Source organism: Dama dama, chromosome 26, assembly GCF_033118175.1.
Source record: "Dama dama isolate Ldn47 chromosome 26, ASM3311817v1, whole genome shotgun sequence".
NCBI lineage: Eukaryota > Metazoa > Chordata > Mammalia > Artiodactyla > Cervidae > Dama > Dama dama.
This window is the reverse complement of record NC_083706.1, coordinates 28,739,314-28,761,324: the sequence shown is the minus strand read 5'-3', so window position 1 is coordinate 28,761,324 and position 22,011 is coordinate 28,739,314. Positions and strand designations below refer to the sequence as shown.

Sequence of the window (22,011 nt, the reverse complement as noted above, 5' to 3'; positions counted from 1 at the left end):
TGTTGCCTGGTTTGAATGCTACATGCCTTACAGAGCTCAGAGCCTGCTTTAATTGCTTACTTATAAGTCTGCATTCCTGAATGATTTCTGAGCTGCCAGGAGCAGGGGTTCATCTCAGGCATGTGAATCTGATTGGTTCAAGCCTGGTAGGGTAAGAAACATACAAGGAAATGCATCACTACTGATAAAACGACATTTGAGGAGAAGGAAGATAATAAAGCATTAACTTTGAGGAACGTAAGTGAATTTCTGTTTTAAAGTTTTTATCACTGGGAATATTGTTCCAATAATTACACTTAGCATTCTATAATCAAAGAAATTATTAGCAGTTTTCAAAAAATCAAGTCATGATAAAAATAATGGAGGTAATTATTTAATCATATTAACTTTCTTTTTAAAGTATCTATATCCTTTCAAGCACTGAGTCAAATGCATAAAGAGATTCACTGCATGGAGGAGGACATAAAAATGGACATAAATGACTGATTAATATGAACAAAGTGAAGTTGCTCAGTTGTATCTGACTCTTTGCCACCCCGTGGACTGTAGCCTACCAAGTTCCTCTGTCCAGGGGATTTTCCAGGCAGGAGTACTGGAGTGGGTTGCCATTTCCTTCTCCAATATGAACAAAAGCTATAGCATAATATACTCAGTACATTTTAACTAAGCAAAAAATATTCTTCCCTACATTTAAAAAAGTTTTTAAAATTAACATCCTCAGTGTCTATTCTGTCACATGTTCTTTAAAGAGAGTTGTGGATATATAATATTTTTTCAGTATAGTCTTCTTGGATTATTTCACTAAGACTTACCACGGAATGAAATAAATTTCCTTAAGAAGTGTGACCAACCATACTTGATTGAATTGAAGGATAAACTGTGTGAAAATACTTTAGAGAGAGAAAAAAAAAATAGACATCAGTAAATTGTTGCCTTTTTAAGCATCATTTTCCCCTGTAATTCAAAATTCCTTCTCTGCTTTCTGAGACTTGAGCCACTGAACTGCCAGCAAGAACCATAATCATGGGCATCACAAGCCAGACACAGGGTCAGGGTGAGCACGTGGCCAGCGCTGGCTGATGAGGGCTGGGCCTTGTCTTCCTGGAGAAGTGGTTCCTTCTACAATGGAGAGTGGCAGAGATTTTATTGAAAAGCCATTTCCTTATGAAAGAGAAGCGTATGTGAAGGGTAAATCTCAAAGCGACATGGAAGTAGTAACATTTGCTCTCTTTCCTCTTCATTTAAATAGCGTGTATGTGCATGCTCAAACTCAGTCTGACTGTTTGTGACCCCATGTAGCCCGCCAGGCTCTGCCCATGGAATTTTCCAGGCAAGAATACCAGAGCAGGTTACCATTTCGTACTCCAGGGGATCTTCCCGAACCAGAGATCAAACCCATGTCTCTTGCGTTTCCTGCACTGGCAAGCAAATTTTTTTTTTTTTACCACTGGAGCCACCTGGGAAACTATAAATTTAAATAGTAAATGCTTCAAAAAGTGAAAAACAAACAAAAATCATCACCAGCAGAACGAACATGATGGGAAAGTTCACGATGACCTGTATCTTGGGTCAGACTATTCTTTTAAAAAATGTCCTATGTAAATAGGATAATAATGATAGTGCCTAGATTGAGACGAGGCTCACACGGTGATAGAAAAGGCAGAGTAACGTTGTGTGGGAGTTAAATGCACCCAAACTTTCCCACCACTGATTTGAAATAACCAAGCGGAAGGGCTGGGCATGGTTTTGGGGCACAAAGAATAGTACTCCAGGGTCCACTTACCCTCAACCTATTTGTAAAACCTACTATTAGTGGCAAGTGACAGGGGCAGGGGGTGGACTGGAGCAATGTGAAGACTTTTCCCCTAAGAGCACATTGGCAACTAATGTTATATAATTTCCTTTTACTGACCACAGAATAGCTGGTCATTATAGCTTTGAGGCCCTATGCATCGTTGTTGTCCTGTAATACCATACACAATAGAGTTTACCACAAATACTGCAATGAAACTTTAGACGGTAAAATCCTAGGAAAATACAATGATTTGTAGAGCAATAGTTCAACAGGAAGGAAATGTGTGACTTTCTGTGGGCATCTATGGTTAAGTGGAGAAGTGTAATGATTACTATGATTCTTTGAAATGTGCTTTTGAGAAGAAAATTTCATAATTATTTTTAATAATTTATAAAGATAAATAAAAATACTATGAATTAATGTTTTAAATCATTTCATGCAAAGTTATTTATGCCAGTAATTTTATTATGTTCTTACAATTCTGGGTTCAAGTGTAGTTATGTGCAAGTTATTTTTCATATTTCCCATCTTCCTGATGTCCCTAACTTATCAAATATCTAGGTGGTATGAACTGCATCCTACTTCTTCAACACACACAGATTAAAATTTCCCTTCTGAAAAAAGATCTGAAAAGCTATACCATAATGAGGTGTAACTGATAATGATCTTGATGTCCTACCTATTTCAAAATATTGACCACTTAAGGTTTAGAAGGTTTAACTCAAAAGACTGAGTCAAAAATGCTCTAATAAAAAGAATTTCTAGGTAATTTCTCCTATATCTTCAGGCACAGTCCCTACTGGCTTCTCCTTGCTGCCTCAATATGATCCTATAGCTATAATTTCTAATGTTTTCTTATTAAAATGCCAATATACTTGAGAAGAAACAGTTACTTCCTTCCGTATTAGTTGATAATGTAGAAGCTCATATGATCTTTTCTTCTCTGAAAATTAATCAAAAGTGGGTTTCTTAGGAAACCAGATGGTGAGATCAGCTCTAAGAGGAAAGCAGTGAAGTTCACTTATTGAGACTGTGGTATGCCAAGCATACTGCTATATCTACATGGTACAATCCTGTGTATATTCATTCATTTCGTTTTCACTTAAGTTGCATGATGTAGTTAGCTTCTCCACTTTATAAGTGAGAAGAGTGAGATTCAGAGAGATAAACCTAATAATTGAATTTCATGAGTGATAGAGATTGAAGCCAAGTGATGTGTGAATTCAAAGGCTTTGCTTTTTTAAGGAGCACTGAAATGGGAAGGCAGGAGGCCCACAAGCCCCACTAGAGTCCAGCAAAGCTGGCCCAGCCACTTGCCCTCAAAACTGAACCAGGAGCAGATCTCCGATTCCCGACTCCTGGCTGAGTATTCCTTCCACGAGACCACACAGAAGGCTCTTATGAAATCATCAGGATTAGAGCTTGGCTCTTTCGCCGAGTAGCCAAAGCCAGTCCCCATGAGTCAAGCCAGATCTTTTATCCTGGTCTGGGGCAACCAGAGGTAAGAGTCAACCTGTGTGATGACACTTCTGGAAATGGTAGGGGAAGGGAGCAACAGGAATTTGGCTTTCTCTTCAAATACCTTTGAAAAACTACCAATGAATCCCTCCAAGACAATTGTTCTTATATGTGGTGTTGAGACATAGGGATGTGTGTTGAACTTGTGAGAGGCACAGCATAGACACTAAGTCATCATCAGTCATGGGATCACTGTCCTCAAAAGAACCACAGCTGGTGGGACTATAAAACCTCACTAAAAACAGAGGGAAAGAGAATTAAATTAAACCGCTCATTTCATGTGAGTTAGAACAATACAAAGTCTAGGAAAACATCCCCTTTTTATTTATCAATGTTACAAATGTTCTCCAAAATGCACACCTATAAATCAATTTCTTTCATCCAGCTAGTGTTACTGAACCATCTAATCAAGTTTGATTTTTATAAGGTACAAATGCAGGGTAAACAAAGAGGTTTTCTTCTCCAACTGAACAATTTTCATAACTGTCTGTGAAACCAACCCTCTATTGTAGTTCAGGTAATCGGGAGATCCAAGCAGACTGTAATTTTTTCTTTAACTTCACATTTCTGTGAATCCTACATACACTTTCAGTATAATAAATAACATGTACTGCTTTCATCCTTCTGGAATGAAAAGAAGCCGAGAGATCCATATGATACTTTTGCCATGTTTTCTCCTGGGGTCTTAGAGTGCTCTTAGCAATGTGTAAAAGCTCACTGTGTTGTACATATGTTGTTTGTTATATTCATATTTGTGAGGAGTAGCTATTTTAACAATGGTAATTTTAATGTAATCAATATATTGATGTTTTGTAACTTTTCTAATAATTTCTAAGCTAAGAAATTCCTTCCTACCCAGAGATAAACTAAATATTTATTTGTTTAGTTTTTTATTTATGTCCTACTTTTTGGGATTCCATGACTCCTCTGTCCGTGGAATTCTCCAGTCAAGAGTACTGGGGTGGGCTGCTAGTTCCTTCTCCAGGGGATCTTCCTGACCCAGGAATTGAACCTGGTTCTCCTATGTTGCAGGCAGATTCTTTACCAACTGAGCCGCTGCTGCTGCTGCTAAGTCACTTCAGTCGTGTCCGACTCTGTGCGACCCCAGAGACGGCAGCCCACCAGACTCCCCTGTCCCTGGGATTCTCCAGGCAAGAACACTGGAGTGGGTTGCCATTTCCTTCTCCAATGTGTGAAAGTGAAAAGTGAAAGTGAAGTCGCTCAGTCGTGTCCGACTCTTCCTGACCCCATGGACTGTAGCCTACCAGGCTCCTCCATCCATGGGATTTTCCAGGCAAGAGTACTGGAGTGGGGTGCCATTGCCTTCTCCGAACCACTAGGGAAGTCCATTTATTTACAGACTTTCATAAATAAATCTATAGATTATCTCTTGAATTTTTGTGTAACTTTTTTTTTTGTCTGCAAGAGTATTTTACTTTATTTATTTATTTTTTCTTTCTTTCTTTTTTTTTTTATTAGTTGGAGGCTAATTACTTCACAACATTTCAGTGGGTTTTGTCATACATTGATATGAATCAGCCATGGATTTACACGTATTCCCCATCCCGATCCCCCCTCCCACCTCCCTCTCCACCCGATTCCTCTGGGTCTTCCCAGTGCACCAGGCCCGAGCACTTGTCTCATGCATCCCACCTGGGCTGGTGATCTGTTTCACCATAGATAATATACATGCTGTTCTTTTGAAATATCCCACCCTCACATTCTCCCACAGAGTTCAAAAGTCTGTTCTGTATTTCTGTGTCTCTTTTTCTGTTTTGCATATAGGGTTATCGTTACCATCTTTCTAAATTCCATATATATGTGTTAGTATGCTGTAATGTTCTTTATCTTTCTGGCTTACTTCACTCTGTATAAGGGGCTCCAGTTTCATCCATCTCATTAGGACTGGTTCAAATGAATTCTTTTTAAAGGCTGAGTAATATTCCATGGTGTATATGTACCACAGCTTCCTTATCCATTCATCTGCTGATGGGCATCTAGGTTGCTTCCATGTCCTGGCTATTATAAACAGTGCTGCAATGAACATTGGGGTGCATGTGTCTCTTTCAGATCTGGTTTCCTCAGTGTGTATGCCCAGAAGTGGGATTGCTGGGTCATGTGGCAGTTCTATTTCCAGTTTTTTAAGAAATCTCCACACTGTTTTCCATACCGGCTGTACTAGTTTGCATTCCCACCAACAGTGTAAGAGGGTTCCCTTTTCTCCACACCCTCTCCAGCATTTATTGCTTGTAGTCTTTTGGATAGCAGCCATCCTGACTGGCGTGTAATGGTACCTCATTGTGGTTTTGATTTGCATTTCTCTAATAATGAGTGATGTTGAGCATCTTTTCATGTGTTTGTTAGCCATCTGTATGTCTTCTTTGGAGAAATGTCTGTTTAGTTCTTTGGCCCATTTTTTGATTGGGTCATTTATTTTTCTGGAATTGAGCTTCAGGAGTTGCTTGTATATTTTTGAGATTAATCCTTTGTCTGTTTCTTCATTTGCTATTATTTTCTCCCAATCTGAGGGCTGTCTTTTCACCTTACTTATAGTTTCCTTTGTAGTGCAAAAGCTTTTAAGTTTCATTAGGTCCCATTTATTTTTGCTTTTATTTCCAATATTCTGGGAGGTGGGTCATAGAGGATCTTGCTGTGATTTATGTCGGAGAGTGTTTTGCCTATGTTCTCCTCTAGGAGTTTTATAGTTTCTGGTCTTACATTTAGATCTTTAATCCATTTTGAGTTTATTTTTGTGTATGGTGTTAGAAAGTATTCTAGTTTCATTCATTTACAAGTGGTTGACCAGTTTTCCCAGCACCACTTGTTAAAGAGGTTGTCTTTTTTCCATTGTATATCCTTGCCTCCTTTGTCAAAGATAAGGTGTTCATAGGTTCGTGGATTTATCTCTGGGCTTTCTATTCTGTTCCATTGATCTATATTTCTGTCTTTGTGCCAGTACCATACTGTCTTGATGACTGTGGCTTTGTATTGTGTAACTTTTTAGCACTTCATTCTTAAATCCTATTGGAATTAATTTTGCATTTGGGATAAAGTGTTAAAAAGCAGAGACATTACTTTGCCAACAAAGGCCTGTCTAGTCAAGGTTATGGTTTTTCCAGTTGTCATGTATGGATGTGAAAGTTGGACTGTGAAGAAAGCTGAGCACCGAAAAATTGATGCTTTTGAACTGTGTTGTTGGAGAAGACTCTTGAGAGTCCCTTGGACTGCAAGGAGATCCAACCAGTCCATCCTAAAGGAGATCAGTCCTGGATGTTCATTGGAAGGACTGATGCTGAAGCTGAAACTCCAATACTTTGGCCACCTCATGCGAAGAGTTGACTCATTGGAAAAGACCTTGATGCTGGGAGGGATTGGGGGCAGGAGGAGAAGGAGATGACAGAAGATGAGATGGCTGGATGGCATCACTGACTCGATGGACATGAGTTTGAGTAAACTCCGGGAGTTGGTGATGGACAGGGAGGCCTGGTGTGCTGCGATTCATGGGGTCGCAAAGAGTCAGACATGACTGAGTGACTGAACTGAACTGAACTGATGATATAAAGTGATTTTTAGGCAAATAATTAAACAACTTTTATTAATATCATCTACTGAATAATTGATTCAACTTCCATAATCATTTGTGATTTTTATCACATCATATCACTATATATATTAAGATCTACTTTTGAGCTACATTAATTTTTTCCATTGATTTGTCTGAATGCTCTTGTAAGCTGACACAAAAATAAGAATTATTTTATGTATGAAAAACTAAGTTGACCTATACTGCATGCATGCTAAGACATTTCAGTTGTGTCTGGCTCTTTGTGACCCTATGGACTGTAGCCCATCAGGCTCCTCTGTCCATGGGATTCTCTAGGCAAGAACACTGGAGTGGATTGCCATGCCCTCCTCCAGGGATTCTTCCCAACCCAGGGACTGAACCCTTGTTCTATCCAATATAGTATTCAATCCAATACAAACAATATATAATAATTAACATTTATTGAAAGGTTGCATATGCTAGAAATGGTTCAAGCTCCTTGTATAGTTTAGTGGTTAATTTTATGTGTCAACTTGGCTGGGCCACAGTGCCTACATATGTCATCAAACATTCTGGATATTTCTGTGAGGGGTTGTTAGAATGAGATTAATGCTTAAATTTGTGGACTCTGAGCAGATTTCCCTCCATCAATGTGGGTGGGTCTCATCCAACCAGTTGAAGGCCTAATTATAACAAAAGACTGACCTACACTGAGCAAAAGGGAAATCAGTCAGCAGATGGCCTGTGGACCTGAACTGTAATGCTGATTCTTTCTTGGGTCTGCGGTCAGATCATTTTTGGACAGTTTTGTGACATTGACTTTTCCCTGAGTATCTAGCCATATGGTCCACCCTACAGGGACTTACCAGCCTCTATAATCACATGAGCCAGTTCTTTAAAGTAAAATATATATTCTCCCTCACTCTCTTTCTGTCTGGAGGATTATAATGAATATATATATATATAGAGAGAGAGAGACAGAGAGAGAGAGAGGGAGAGAGAGTCATTTTTTCATTACCACAAACCTCAACAGGTAGATATATTTTTACCATTTTCATTTGACAAATAAGAACACTGTGTCTGGGAAGCTTAAATAGCCTGTCCAACATCACTCAGTCAGTCTGTGGCAGGATAGAGCTTCAAATTCATTGCCCACGGTCTTAACAATGCAAAATACTTTTTAATATCAATGAAACTAAGTTTAAAAATTATTCTATTTCTTTCTTGAGAAAAAGGAACAAAGGTAGAGGAATCATGCTCCCTGACTTCAGACTACACTACAAAGCTACAGTAATCAAAACTGTGTTACATTGGCACAAAAACAGACTTTAGATCAATGGGACAGGAGAAAGCCCAGAGACAAACCCATGAACCTGTGACAAAAATCTATGACAAAAAAAGAAAAAATATATACAATGAAGAAAAGACACTTTCTTCAGTAAGTTCTGCTGGGAAAACTGGACAGCAACATGTGAATGAATGAAATTAGAATCTTTTCTCACAGCATATACAAAAATAAACTCAAAATGGACTAAAAACCTAAATGTAAGACCAGATACCATAAATCTCCCAGAATAAACCAAAGGTGTTCCAAAGGTGGAACACTCTTTGACATACATCATAGCAATATTTTGGGGGATATGTCTACTAAGGCAAAAAAAAAAAAAAAAGCAAAAATAAACAAATAGGATCTAGTAAAGTTAAAAACTTTTGTACAGCAAAAGAAATCATTAACAAAATGAGAAGACAACATACTGGATGGGAGAAAATATTTGCAAATGATGTTGACTAATAAGGGGTCAATATTCAAAATACATAAACATCTCTTTTCATACCTTATCCAAGATTCCATACTGTATTTAGTTGCACTGAGCAGCTTCAGCTGCATGCAAGATATTCTGAAAAATTCTCTTTTCATTTTTATTCTGTTACAAATATTTTCTAAATTTCCTTGCTATGGCTCCTTAGATACACCCATCATTTAAAAGTGAACATTTAATTTCCAAATACATGGGATTTTGAAAGTATCTTTGATATTAATTTCTCACTTAAATGCTTTCTTCTCTGCAATCATCCTCTGTGTTTTTTCGGTCTTTTCACTTTATTGAGGCTTTCAATGACCAAGGCAAAGATTTTCTTAGTAAATTTCACACTGCACCTGAAAATATGTGGGTTATTTTCAAATATCTTTTGATATTGATTTCTAACATAATTCCACAGTGATAAGAGAATAGACTCTGTATGACTTCAATATATTTAGACCATGAAAATATTACACCTTGTTTTATGTCCCTGGATATGCTCCAGTGTCTCCTGGTTTATAGTCTATGGGAACTTGAATAGAAGAAGTTGTGTCCTGCTGTTGTGTGAAAATCTTATAAATCTTAGTTATGCTGAATCGGTTCATGGTGCTTTTCAGGTTTACCATATCCTTCTGCTTTTCTGTCTGTTTATTCTATTAATTTTTGAAATTTCAAATAAAAATCTTAATTTAACTACTTAAAGATTGCAATAATATAGTGAAACTATATGCAACTTTGTTTTGTATTTTTCAAGTCTCCTGTAAATGTGTTATCATATTTACATAATTTTAAAAATAAAAAATAAATAACAAAATACATAAACATCTCATGCATGCTAAGGCACTTCAGTCATGTCTGACTCTTTGCGATCCTAGGGACTGTAGCCCACCAGGCTCCTCCATCCATGGGAGTCTCCAGGCAAGAATACTGGAGTGGGTTGCCTTTTCCTACTCCAGGGGATCTTCCTGACCTAGGGATTGAACCCACATATCTTACATCTACCTATATAGGCAAGCAGGTTCTTTACCATTAGTGCCACCTGGGAAGCCCTTAAACATCTCACATAGTCAATAGAAAAACACTCCAAACAATCCAATTTAGAAATGGGCAGAATATCTGGTTAGACATTATTCCAGAGAAGACAGACAGAAGGCCAACAAACACATGAAAAGATGTTCAATGTTGCTAATCATCAGAGTAATGCAAATCAAAGCCACAATGAGATATTACCTCACACCTGTTAAAATGGCTGTCTATCATCAAAAAGTCTACAAATAAGAAATGTTGGTGAGGATGGATAAAAGGGAACCCCAATATTCTACTGGCACGAATGTATATTTGCACAGCCACTATGGAAAACAGTGTGGAGGTCCCTCAAAACACTAAAAATCAAACTACCATACCAGCAATTCCACCACTGAGTATATTTCCAAAGAAAGTGAAAACAGTTCAGAGAGATACATGCACCCCAGTGTTCATTGCAGTAGTATTTACAATAGCCGAGAGATGGAAGCAACCTAGATGTTCACTGACAGATAAATGGATAAAGAAGATGTGATATACAATATATATATATATATAATTATTACTCAGTCATAAAAAAAGAGTGAACTTCTGCCATTGCAACAATGTGTATGAATCTAGAGTATACTATGCTTAGTAAAATAAGTTAGAGAAAAAAACACTCTAGGTTAGCACCTATGTGTGGAATCTAAAAGTAAAACACATGTTTGTATCAAAACAGAAACAGACAGATATTGAGAACAAACTAGTGGTTACCAGCGGAGAGAGGGAAGGAGGGACAAGAAACGGGTATGAGATTAAGAAATACAAACTACTGGTGACAGAGGATGGGACGGTTGGATGGCATCATCAACACAATGGATATGAGTCTGAGCAAACTCCAGGAGATAATGAAGCATAGGAAAGTTTGGCATGTTGCAGTTCACAGAGTCTCAAGGAGTTGGATGGGACTGAGTGACTGATCAACAGTAACAATTTATAAAATACATGAATAACAAGGATATATTGTACACCACAAGGAAATATAGCCATTATTTTGTAGTAACTTTAAGTGGAGTATTGGAGAAGGAAGTGGCAACCCACTCCAGTATTTTTGCCTGGAGAATCGCATGGATGGAGGAGCCTGGTAGGCTACAGTCCACGGGGTCACAAAGAGTCAGACACGACTGAGTGACTTCACTTACTTCACTTAAGTGGAGTATAATCTATAAAATATTGTCTCACTACGTTGTACACTTAAAGCTAATATAATATTATAAATCAACTATACTTCAGTAGAATCTGTAAAAATTATTTTGCTTCTTTAAAAACAAAATAATATATTGTAGCTCCTTATTCGTTTTTGATATTATTTTAGGAAAACCAACATGTAAGTACTCAAAGCAGTTATCAGAAAGCAAATGCAAATAAATCATTTGCCTTTCTCACTTTTATTTCCTCATGAATGTACAGTTGAGATTTTCAGTAGCTATACGACATATGATGATATCAGTGCTCTGATGGTAATGAGTAGTGTGCTTATTTTTGTTAATTTTGAGTAAATAAATATTTTAAAAATTTCTCAAGTTTAACTTTTAATACATGCTTAGTTGCTCAGTTGTGTCTGACTCTTTGTGACCCCATGGACTGTAGCCTGCCAGGCTCCTCTGTCCCAGGGGATTCTCCAGGCAAGAACACTGGAGTGAGTTGCCTTGCCCTCCTCCAAGGGATCTTCCCAATCCAGGGACTGAATCCAGGTCTCGTGCATGGCAGGCAGATTCTTTACCGACTGAGCCACCAGGGAAGCCCATGAATACTGGAATGGGTAGCCTATCCCTTCTCCAGGGGAACTTCCTGACCCAGGAATTGAATCAGGGTCTCCTGCATTGTCGGTGTATTCTTTACCAGCTGAACTACTATCAAGATAGTAAATATTGATAGAGACACTTTTGTGAAGAGAGCATTGTTACTTACAGTTTAGCAGATGCATTTTATAAGGGTTCTTCGATACTTCCCAGTCAAATCTGAGTAAGAGAGGGAAAAAATATGCCTTTAAAATGGATCTTTGCAAATAGCTTCAATGCTATTTTCAGTTTTTAATGTTTTTATTTGGCCACAGTCAGAATAATTTTAGGCCCTGGGTCTATAGTTTAGTCATAATTCTTCCCATTTTATCCAATTCTCATTGGGTAAATGTTAGCTTATCTTCTTACAATGGTGAATCAAAGACTAACAAAACACATCCCCATCTTTCTCAAATGTCGAGCAGTTGGACATTTGCAAGAGAGCCCACTGAAGATGTACCGAGTGGAGAAGAGATCTGCGTGCTGGCGTTCGGGTGCGCGGTGACTCTGCACTTTCTGCTCCAGCTTCCTGTGGGCTGCCTGGGGGCAGTCCACATCCCCTGGGCATTCTCCCAAGGGTGGAGCGACAGCCCTAACAACTGAACATCGCTTTCCTGGGCATTTCAGAGGAGCAGCAGCAAAGCTGAGGCAGAATGTTCTTAGAGCAGTAACTCCCTCTTCTGGGATACACCTTGTCTTGGCTCAGGGGCAGAAATAAGGAGTTCAGAAGCTCATCTTCCTCCTCTGTACTTGGTAAATGTGAGCTCTCCCACTCACTAGGGAAAATGTGGCATAAAGTCTTTTGTTTAGTCGCTAAGTTTACGAGCCCATGGACTATAGCCCATCAGGCTCCTCTATCCATGGGAATTTCCTGGCAAGAATACTGGAGTGGGTTGCCATTTCCTTCTGCAGGGGATCTTCTCTACACAGGGATCAAACCTGTGTCTCCTGCTTGGCAGGAGATTCTTGCCTCAGTGTTATTAGATGAGTCAATGAGATGGAAGAAAGGAATCCTGGGCTGACACCTCTCTCTCACCAGTTTGTGGAGAGTCATGTTCTGTCAAAATACAGTTGTTAACACTCCCCGTTTCCACTGCAAGGGACACGTGTTTTGATTCCGGGAACCAAGGGCTTCCCTGGTGGGTCAGCTGGTAAAGAATTCGCCTGCAATGTGGGAGACCTGGGTTTGATCCCTGGGTTGGGAAGGTTCTCTGGAGAAGGGAAAGGCTACCCACTCCAGTATTCTGGCCTGGAAAATTCCATGGACCGTATAGTCCATGGGGTGGCAAAGAGTCAGACATGACTGAGTGACTTTCACTTTCACTTTGGGGAACTAAGATCCCACATGCACATGCCTCATGACACAGCCCCCCAAAACATCACCATTATTCCCTGTGTTTGTAAAGAACGTCACAGCTTACAAAGCACTTTCACATTCATTATTTGTCCAGGACACTGTGAAGAAAACCAGGCAGGTATTGTTAATCGTTTTTTAGGGATCAGAAAATTGAGAATCTAGAGAGTGAAGCAATTTACTCAAAGTCACAGGTAGTAAGAGCCTTTCCAGGCCAGGAAGCCAGCTCCTCTGATTGAAATCCCACCTCAGGTCCATTGACTATGCAGGTGGCACACACATAGTCATGATCCGTTTCCTCATTATACCTGAAATTACTTAACCACAGGCATGCTTGGCACAAGTGCATTTGGAAGAAAAAGAAAAAAAGTGGAGACTGAAAAGGAGAAGAAAAATAATCACGGGGAAGGAAATGCATATCCTTTTATAAAATGTGTGACTATCCTCATTTCTTAGCTAATAATGCAAAGAAAGTCTGAGGTCATCACTATCTACTTTCAGAGATTAAAAAATATTTTTACACGCACCAAAATCTTCAGTTGAAACTGCAATGAGAACACCTGTTGATATGAGTTTTTCCTCGGGTGTCAGTGGCCAAAATAAATCAGGGTGCTTTGCAGATTCCAAGGTTAAGATAGGAGTCCTTCGGCACTCACCAGGATACAACTCGAGGGCTACTAGCATGCAGAGGCTCTGGTTCCACAGCTTGTGCTGAATGCAGAAAGGCCTCCCGCAGGATGTGCTAGAGTTTCTTTAGCCATTAATTACTTTTACAGCTGCGGCTCCAAAAACGGAAAGGATAAAAATTGCCCTGTTTGTTCCACTGAAAGTGCAAAGAGGACCAGCAAAAGGAAATCCACAGACTCTGCCTTGCAAATGAATCAAACTTTTCCTTGAAGGTGTTTTTGCTTATTTGAAAATCACTTGTAAGAGAGTGTTAACAAATATCAAAACAGAAACGTAAAAAATGTTCAAAGTCATTAATGAGGTAGGAAGTGAAAAACTGATGGCTCGGTGAATGTGAGGATTTCGAGACATGGCATCTGAAATGCTTTTTTTTTTGGCCAAGGCATAGGACCATGGTCTGTCTGGGTCATAACAAATGAAATTAAAGAGTTCATATTAAAGGAAACTAAAAGACACTATACAGAAAAACAAAAACACATTTCATCTTCACTTTATTTTACAGCTTGAGATTGGTGCTTGCCACATATATAAAGACTTGACTATCCACCGTGACCACCATTACATTACAGCTCACTTATTACAGACATTTTTGTTAGTTATTTCTACCTTAATTCCCATTCTTTATCTTCTGGTCTCTTCTTCTCCATTTAGCAGCAGCTTTGCACAGCTGCAATTTCAAGGCAAAACTCTCATTCTTCCCTCAGAGGGACATTTATTTGCATAGCCATTGCAGCTTCCAATTACTCCACTGAGTAAGTGCCACTTAGTATCTTCATAAGCCTGTTGTTACTGTTATTGCAAAGTAGTAGGAACTTTGAATGCAAGATTTGAAAAATGTGTTTGAAACTAGGGAAGAAGATGTTTTAGAAGAGATTAAATGTGAATACCTACTCTTCCAACAATTCCCTTGTGTAGGTTTTTCAAATGAAGAGTTGATTAATGATAATAGGAAAATCATCAACAGAAGCAATCCCCATACTTTGGAGATAAAGTCCTTAAATTACGGACCTCTATATACTCTGATTTCTGATTTACATGGCCCTTTTTAAACTTCCTTTTGAGCATATAGGAATTGTTTTATATAGTCAGACCTCTTCATGGGGTAGGTCATACCCTGACATTCTGTTCATGAGCTTACACCTTGAAACTATGTTTACATCTGGACTAACAAAGTGAATTATTGGATGAGATTCAAGATTTTCTAAATCATATCAAATTTTCTTTCATAGGAAATATATCTACATTCTAGAGCATTAATGTGTATTAATAGTCTTCCTCACGTCTGAAATAAAATCACACCAACATCCTTATTTGACAGGTAAACTATAGCAATAAATTGTTGTTGTTCAGTTGCTAAGTCATGCCCGACTCTTTGCAACCTCATGGACTGCTGCATGCCAGGTTCCCCTGTCCTTAACTACCTCCTGAGTTTGCTCAAACCCACATCCATTGAGTCAGTGATACCATCCAACCGTCTCATCCTGTCACCCCCTTCTCCTCCTGCCCTCAATCTTTCCCAGCATCAGGCTCTTTTCCAATGAGTCAGTTCTTTGCATCAGGTGGCTAAAGTATTGGTGCTTCAGTTTCAGCATCAGTCCTTCCAATGAACACCCAGGACTGATCTCCTTTAGGATGGACTGGTTGGATCTCCTTGCTGTCCAAGGGACTCTCAAGAGTCTTCTCCAACACCACAGTTCAAAAGCATCAGTTCTTCGGTGCTCAGCTTTCTTTATGGTCCAACCCTCACATCCATACACAACTACTGGAAAAACCATAGCTTTGACTAGATGGACCTTTGTCAGCAAAGTGATGTCTCTGCTTCTTAATTCGCTGTCTAGGTTTTTCACAGCTTTTCTTTCAAGGATCAAATGTCTTTTAATTTTGTGGCTGTAGTCACATCTACAGTGATTTTTGAGCCCAAGAAAATTAAGTCTGTCACTGTTTCCACTTTTCCCCCATCTATTTGCCATGAAGTGATGGGATCAGATGCCATGATCTTAATCTTTTAAATGCAATAAATAGGTCATTATATAAAAACGACTGTCAGCTGTTTCCTGATTTTTTCATTTCAGTGAGAAGTTCAGTTCAGTTCAGTCGCTCAGTCATGTCAGACTCTTAGGGACACCATGAAGTGCAGCACGCCAGGCCTCCCTGTCCATCACCAACTCCCGGAGTCCACCCAAACCCATGTCCATTGAGTCGGTGATGGACATCTCATCCTCTGTCGTCCCCTTCTCCTCCTGCCCTCAATCTTTCCCAGCATCAGGGTCTTTTCAAATGAGTCAGCTCTTCGAATCGGGTGACCAAAGTATTGGAGTTTCAGCCTAAACATCAGTTATTCCAATAAACACTCAGGACTGATTTCCTTTAGGATGGACTGGTTGGATCTCCTTGCAGTCCAAAGGACTCTTCAGAGTCTTCTCCAACACCCCAGTTCAAAAGCATCAATTCTTTGGCACTCAGCTTTCTTTATAGTCCAACTCTCACATCCATACATGACCACTGGATAAACCATAGCCTTGGCTAGAAGGACCTTTGTTGGCAAAGTAATGTCTCTGCTTTTTAATATGTTGTCTAGGTTGGTCATAACTTTCCTTCCAAGGAGTAAGCTTCTTTTAATTTCAAGACTGCAAAACCTTTTCCAAATGAATTTAGAATCAGTTATCATATTTCAGTATCAATAGTGGCTAATAGGATAGTATGGGCTCTGGAGGAGCCAGGGGATACACTATTGGCTTGTCATTTTCGGCTCTTTTGACCTTGAGGACATTGCTATACTCCTTTAAGCCTAAGCCTTCTCTCTTGTAAAATACAGTACCTATCTCATAATATTGTTGTGGGCATTAACTGGATAATATAGGTAAGAGGTTCAGCATAGAAATAGGTACATAATAAGAGTTCAGTTAAGGAGAGCAATCATTTTTATCTCCAGAATCCTTTCTTGTGCTTCTCCTGACAGAAAGGTGGCAGAGAGTACAGCATGTTAATTCTGTCCAGTAATAAGCCTACACATGGATACTTATTGGAGAAATCAGGGAATGAGAAAAACAGTAATATCAGGATCATTTAGCTTAAAGTGGAAACAATTAATGGGGATTTAAAGAGCAATGTTTATGCTGAAGATAACACAAGAAGAAGTTTAAATTGAGGAATATAAAATTTAGGTTCAGATTAAATAATTTCTTAACCAGAACTTCTTAGTTACCTATTTTTTTTTCTTTTTGCTGTTGTTTATTTCTTTTTAAGTAGTTCTCTTTATTATCTAGTTTTAAAATCAGAATTATTATTCTTACTTTCCACTCTAATCAGTCAAAGCTTCCCAGCTCATATCCATTGGTTCCTTTTAATTTCCAATATTACCTCCCAGGTTGCATTTTCATCCTGTCACACTGAGATTAATGTAATACCCTCCTAGACCTTCTTTCAGGCTTTTAATATCTTCCTTTTTCTATTAAATCCTGGGTTCTGCCATCAGATTAATTTTCCTCAAATATTACTTTGTTCCATCTCTCTGACTTCAGTCTGCTACATGATAAGATTAGAATTCCTTAGTTTAGCTGTTAAGACTCTATTCAACTTTAGCCCACTTTTTATCCCCACTCTCCTCACCCCCCATCCCCTCTAACCCACCCTAGTTAGAGGAAAGTGGTGTGGCCTGAAAGTGAGAATGTAGACTCCAGAGCACACTGCCTATGAGTGAGCTAGCTTCACCACCAAACAATTTTGACAGATATTCTGAACTGTGGAACAAGCATCACATGTACCTGCTGAAAGTGGAATGTGGGCTTTTCCCCCATCAGTAAGGGTCCTAACCTATTTTCCATATTTCAAGTAAAAGTTCCAGTTGTAGGGAGAAAGAGGATAGCCAGAGGTGGGATTTAGGGTATCAGCAATGAGAATCCTTCATGAGCTGCTTTGCCAGGCTCAGGAGGTCTGAGGAATCAGCAGAGGAGGGGTGTGCCGAGTTGGAGGAAGCTTGCAAAGGCCGGAAGAGTGAGCTTGCTAGGGGGCTGGGAGTCTGTCTTTCCCTTTCGAACTCAGTCCTCCCGCCCCCTGCCCCCACAGAAATGAAGATTACAGTGTCCAAGGGGATTCAACTGCTCCCAACTCAGGAGCCAGAAGGAGGCAGTGACTTGCTAAACTTGTTAAGAATCATTGGGTAGGTATTAGTGTCACAGGTCACAGAGAACCATTCCGTTTGAATCTGGGCCTCAGTCAGGGGATGCAGAGGGCAACAGTTCCCTGGCCAGTTTCCTAGAACCTGTGGGAGAATAGCTCTCCATGATACCCTCGAAGCCCAAGACCTCAACAGTTCTCAGCTTTCCTCAGAACCACTGTGATTTGCTCATGGATGGACTTGCGGAGGGGCTTCCCGGTGGCGCTAGTGGTAAAGAATCCGCCTGCCAATGCAGGAGATATAGGACAGGAGGATTTGATCCCTGGGTCGGGAAGATCTCCTGGAGGAGGAAATGGCAACCCACTCCAGTATTCTTGCCTGGAGAATCCTATGGACAAAGGAGCCTGGCGGGCTGCAGTCCATGGGGTCACAGAGAGTGGGATACAGCTGAAGCGACTTAGCACGCATGCAGGGGCTTTGGAAGAGGTGTTTAGACTTCAACCTACCCAGAATTTCTGTATTTCCTGAAAGTGAAAAGTGAAAGTGAAAGTTGCTCAACTGTGTCTGACGCTTTGCAACCCCATAGACTGTATAGCCCGCCAGGCTCCTCTGGCCATTGAATTCGCCAGGCCAGAATACTGGAGTGGGTAGCCTTTCCTTTCTCCAGGGGATCATCCCAACCCAGGGATCAAACCCAGGTCTCCTGTATTGCAGGCAGATTCTTTACCAACTGAGTTACCAGAGAAGCCCAAAGAAAGTATTTCCTGGATGATATCTATTATTATATTTTTACATCAAAGATCTCTGGGAATAATAACATTTTTGTGCTCCTACTGTAGTCCAGAACCGAAGCATATTATCTCTAACCATCACACTCACTAGCAGCCCCTCTTCAGGAATGAAGAACCTGAGACTCATTTAGCTTAAGTGGTAGAACGAGGACCCCAACCCACATTTTCTGTCTCCAGAGCCAGAGCTTTCTTCATATGGATCTCCTGATCTCCTCCTTTCTCATTTGTTTCCCCTAGCTTTGACCTGTCTTTCATGCCCAGCAAAATTCTGAATACCAACCAGTTCTGGCTCTGAGCTAAGGCATACTTCGTGAAACTTCCTCAGTCCTCTTTTAACATAGATGAGCTGAGAGGATGGGAAATGTAAACATTACAGTTCCTGTGCTATTCCTCATAAAGATTTAAAAAGAAATATAGAAAGCAAAGCAAAGCTAATAACTCAAGTTTGTGTCTATTAGTCATAACACAATAAAGGGCAAAATCAGTCCCAGGATATAGCAAAAGTTACATTTGGAAGATAAATGAAAGGTATTTAGGAAGCACCTTATAAAAATTTTACGCTATACTATTACGTCTTCAAGCCAAGCAATGTGTCAACAAATCTTTACAAGGAAACCATTAAGGGACAGGCATGGCGAAGGAGGCTGCAATATATTTGTACGGCTTCATGAGTTTCATCTTTCCTATTGAGTTTCTTACAAACGTTTTAACGTTCCTATATTCAGGCTAACCACTCTAAAATTTAACATAGATTACGTTAAATGACATGCCAGCATACTAGTGAATATTTTTTAAGACTGTGCTTTATTCAGTCTATTTGTTTTTATGACTTTCTTGCAGGAAAGATGAGGCACTTTTTCATTATGTAATGACATTCCTACAATGTATACTTATGGTTAATAATTACAGTTTAGAACTTTATTTCTTACTTTAAGAACTGATATTTGAATGCTGAATCAAACCGCTAGTAACTGCTCTGCAGCTCTCTTTCTCCAGATCTACTTAACTGACACTGTTTAATAAACAAACTAAAAATGCTGACACTGTCTCTGTCACTAAAGTTTTATCAGACTAGCAATTCAGTCATGGAAGCACCTCATAATGGGTATCAGCAAAAAAAAAATAAATAATTTTTTTTACCTTTGAATATTTTCTAATATATTAGAAAATAATAGCAAACAAATGTCTCATTTTTAAAATTTGACTTTAACCACTTCATCCTCTTGAATTATGTCCCTTTGATACCTAAATTATCCACTTAGCTAATCTGGTCCTGTGCTAACACGCACTGTGAAATCCCAGTGAGCAGGGCCCTGACTGATGATCCACTTGTCCGGTGGCTTTCTCCTTGGCTTCCCTTTTATCTTTTCTCATGCCCCCTTTCCTAGGGGAGTTATATGACTTTGTGTGAAGCATTCAGTTACAGAACAGAGCTACACAGAGAATGTGCATGCGTGTGTGCTAAGACACTTCAGTCGTGTCCAGCTCTTTGTGACTCCATGGTCCTTAGCCCGCCAGGCTCCTCTGTCCATGGGATTTTCCAGGCAAGAATATTGGAGTGGGTTGCCATGCTCTCCTCAAAGGGACCTTCCCAACCCAGAGATTGAACCCACATCTGTTACATCTCCTGCATTGGCAGACAGGTTCTTTACCACTAGCACCACCTGGGAAGCACATGTGGGTGTGTGCCAAGTCGCTTCAGTCGTATTCGACTCTGCGACACTATGGACTGTAATCCGCGAGGCTCCTCTGTCCATGGGAGTCTCAGGGAAGAATACTGGAGTGTGCTGCCATGCCGTTCTCCAGGGAATCTTCCCAACCCAGGGATCAAGCTCACATCTTTTACATCTCCTGAATTGGCAGGCATGTTCTTTACCACTTGTGCCACCTGGGAAGCCTACAGAGAATGCAAACATAGATAAATAGGTGAGGGTTCCACAAGAGCTGAAGGGTCTTTCTCTGTAAAACTTAAGGACAACTGGTCTCTCAGTTGAAAAACATTAGAACTCTTGCACTAAAAACCAGGCAGCCATCCAGCTGTATCCAGTTGCTATTTTTTTGGTATCCATTCTAAGAAGTTATCATTTTCATGAGGTGCTTATTTCACCACAGAAATTTTAACTTTGGAAAGCATCTCTTTGTAGTTCTAATTTCTCCAAGTGCACTATTTTTCAGACTTGAATTTGTCTTTCATGTTTGGACATCCAAGTTCTCACTTTTTGAGGTGTCCTCAGTACTCTATCATATGAGGGCTATGCTAGCACTCTAGGAAGAGCAAAAGCTGAAATGATTAGGAAGTTAATTCATACCCAAATCTTATATTCCTCACTTAACACGTCTTCTTTTACTATATCTATAAATTGCTTCAGTTGCTACTTCATTTAGGAAATGCTGATTTTTTTATACAGTGCTGCTCTTTTTGTTCTTCCTACAGAGTAATGCAGTATTTGGGTGCAATCTCAAAAATGACAGAATGATCTCGGTTCATTTCGAAGGCAAACCAGTCAATATCACAGTAATTCAAGTCTATGCATCAACCACTAATACATAAGAAGCTGAAATCGAACGTTTCTATGAGGACCTATAAGAACTACTAGAACTAACACCAAAAAAAAAAAAAAAAAAAAATGTCCTTTTCATCATAGGGGACTGGAATGCAAAAGTAGGAAGTCAAGAGATACCAGGAGTAACAGGCAAGTTTGGCCCTGGAGTGCAAAATGAAGCAGTACAAAGGGTAACAGAGTTTTGTCAAGAGAATGCACTAGTCATAGCAAACACCCTCTTCCAACAACACGAGACGACTCCACACATGGACATCACAGTATGGTCAATACCAAAATCAGACTTATTTTTTTCTTTGCAGCTGAAGATGAAGAAGTCCTATACAGTCAGCAAAGACAAGACTGGGAACTGACTGTGGCTCAGATAATGGACTCCATATTGCAAAATTGAGACTTAAATTGAAGAAAGTAGGGAAAACTATGAGGCCATTCAGATACAACCAAAATTAAATCCCTTACAGTTATACAGTGAAAGTGACAAATAGAGTCAAGGGATTAGATCTGATAGAGTGCCTGAAGGACTACAGATGGAGGTTCGTAACGCTGCACAGGAGGCAGTGATCAAAACCATCTCAAGAAAAAGAAAAGCAGAAAGGCAAAATGGTTGTCTGAGAAGGCCTTACAAATAGCTGAGAAAATAAGAAAAATGAAAGACAAAGAAGAAAAGGAAAGCTATATCCATTTGAATGCAGAGTTCCAAAGAATAGCCAGGAGAGATAAGAAAGCCTTTCTCAGTGATCAGTGCGAAGAAATAAAGGAAAACGATAGAATGGGAAAGACTAGAGATCTCTTCAAGAAAATTAGAGACACCAAGGGAACATTTCTTGCAAAGATGGGCTCAATAAAAGATAGAAACGGTACAGACCTAACAGAAGCAGAAGATACTAAGAAGAGGTGGTAAGAATACACAGAAGAACTATAGAAAAGAGATCTTAATGACTCAGATAACCACAATGGTGTGATCACTCACCTAGACCCAGACATCCTAGGGTGCGA

General features: G+C 39.6%; 1 long non-coding RNA gene across 1 annotated transcript; it reads right to left on the bottom strand.

Moving 5' to 3' along the window:
* Positions 1-56: 56 nt before the first annotated feature.
* Positions 57-11,687, bottom strand: LOC133047151 (uncharacterized). The gene is made up of 3 exons (XR_009690677.1): positions 11,636-11,687; positions 813-890; positions 57-143 (listed from the first exon to the last, which is right to left on the bottom strand). It is a non-coding gene; the product is annotated as an uncharacterized LOC133047151 (long non-coding RNA).
* Positions 11,688-22,011: the final 10,324 nt, after the last annotated feature.